Source organism: Cryptomeria japonica, unplaced genomic scaffold, assembly GCF_030272615.1.
Source record: "Cryptomeria japonica unplaced genomic scaffold, Sugi_1.0 HiC_scaffold_67, whole genome shotgun sequence".
Lineage (NCBI taxonomy): Eukaryota > Viridiplantae > Streptophyta > Pinopsida > Cupressales > Cupressaceae > Cryptomeria > Cryptomeria japonica.
In genome coordinates, this window is record NW_026728889.1 from 300368 (window position 1) to 302500 (window position 2133).

At 65.9% G+C, this 2133-nt stretch overlaps 1 non-coding gene across 1 annotated transcript; it reads left to right on the plus strand.

Moving 5' to 3' along the window:
- On the plus strand, positions 1 to 119 carry LOC131863643 (5S ribosomal RNA). Its single transcript, XR_009362541.1, has one exon. It is a non-coding gene; the product is annotated as a 5S ribosomal RNA (ribosomal RNA).
- The last annotated feature ends 2014 nt before the right edge of the window (positions 120 to 2133 follow it).

A 2133-nucleotide genomic window follows, 5' to 3' on the forward strand; every position in this document is an offset into this window, starting at 1 on the left:
GGGTGCGATCATACCAGCGTTAGTGCACCGGATCCCATCAGAACTCCGCAGTTAAGCGCGCTTGGGCCGGAGTAGTACTGGGATGGGTGACCTCCCGGGAAGTCCCGGTGTTGCACCCTTTTTTAGTTTTTCGCCGGGCATCGCAATGCTATTTGAATAAACCTTTTGCCCGTTTGCGTTCTCGTCGGGGCCGGGCCGGGCCGGGGTGCGCTGCCCGCACTACCGCGCGCGCGGGGGGCGACACCGAGCGCGCACCCGAGGCGCCCCGAGCACACAGGCCACGGTGCAACCCGGGCGTTGTGCGCGCACCCCGGTGCGCCCGAGGTGCTGCGCGCGCACCCAGGTGAAATCGGTGTGCACCTCGGCCAGTGCGCGCTCGGTCGAGTCGCGCACGTTGGCCAAGGTGCACGGTGATGTTTCTTACTCTAAGGTTCCGCACCAGACGCCCGGGACAGGTGAGCGAAGCTGGGCGGGGCCGGGTGCGCGGCCGGGGCAGGTGCACGCAGCTGGAGAGAGCTTTGGAGCACACTTCGGAGCGCACCAATGATGCGCTCCATTCAAAAGTTTCCTGAAAAGGCAAAAAAAGTTGAGATTATAGAATTTCCCACTTGAGAGATTGTAAAAAAAAAAAATTTAAAATGAAGGAAACGCGGGTGCCAAGGTGTGCGCAGCCCAGCCAAGGTGTGCGCACCAAGGCGCCCACCCTGGCGAAGGTGCACGCAAGGTGCGCACCCGAGGCAAACCGGACAATTAACCCAACTTTCGACTTCGCGCGCACCTTGGAGCGCACTTCGGAGCGCTCCTTGGTGCGCACCAATCTTGGGCACCTCGGAGTGCACCATGGCGCCCACCAAGGTGCGCACCCGGGGCAAACCGAGCTCCGACTTCGTGCGCACCTTGGAGCGCACGAAAGGTGCGCACCATGGCGCCCACCAAGGTGCGCAGCCCAGCCAAGGCGTGCGCATCAAGGTGCGCACCCTGGCGAAGGTGCGCACCCGGGGCAAACCGAGCTCCGACTTCGTGCGCACCTTGGAGCGCACAAAAGGTGCGCAACCCAGCCAAGGTGTGCGCACCCCGGTCAAACCGAGCTCCGAATCGTGCGCACCAGAGGTGCACGCCATCGTGCGCACCTTGGAGCACACTTCGGAGCCCTCCTTGGTGCGCGCCGATGTTGCGCACCTCGGAGCGCACCCGGGGAAAACAATGCAATTAACCCGACTTTCGACTTCGTGGGCACCTCGGAGCGCTCTCGGGTTCGCACCTCGGAGCACACCGAGGTGCGCACCTTTGATGCGCTGCCTTCACCAATTTCCAGAAAAGGCAAGAAAACATTGAGAAGGTGTGCGCACCGAGGTGCCCACCCTGGCGAAGGTGCACGCGAGGTGCGCACCCGGGGCAAACCGGGCTCCGACTTCGTGCACGCCGCACCTTGGAGCACACTTCGGAGCGCTCCTTGGTGCGCACCAGGGCGCGCAACCCAGCCGAGGTGCCCACCCCGGCGAAGGTGCACGCGAGGTGCGCACCCGGGGCAAACCGGGCTCCGACTTCGTGCACGCCATGGTGCCCACCGCGGCGAAGGTGCACGCGAGGTGCGCACCCGGGGCAAACCGGGCTCCGACTTCGTGCACGCCGCACCTTGGAGCACACTTCGGAGCGCTCCTTGGTGCGCACCATGGTGCCCACCAGGGCGCGCAACCCCGCCGAAGGTGCACGCGAGGTGCGCACCCGGGGCAAACCGGGCTCCGACTTCGTGCACGCCGCACCTTGGAGCACACTTCGGAGCGCTCCTTGGTGCGCACCATGGTGCCCACCAGGGCGCGCAACCCCGCCGAAGGTGCACGCGAGGTGCGCACCCGGGGCAAACCGGGCTCCGACTTCGTGCACGCCGCACCTTGGAGCACACTTCGGAGCGCTCCTTGGTGCGCACCAGGGCGCGCAACCCAGCCGAGGTGCCCACCCCGGCGAAGGTGCACGCGAGGTGCGTACCCGGGGCAAACCGGGCTCCGACTTCGTGCACGCCGCACCTTGGAGCACACTTTGGAGCGCTCCTTGGTGCGCACCATGGTGCCCACCAGGCCGCGCAACCCAGCCAAGGTGTGCGCACCAAGGTGCACGCGAGGTGCGCACCCGGGG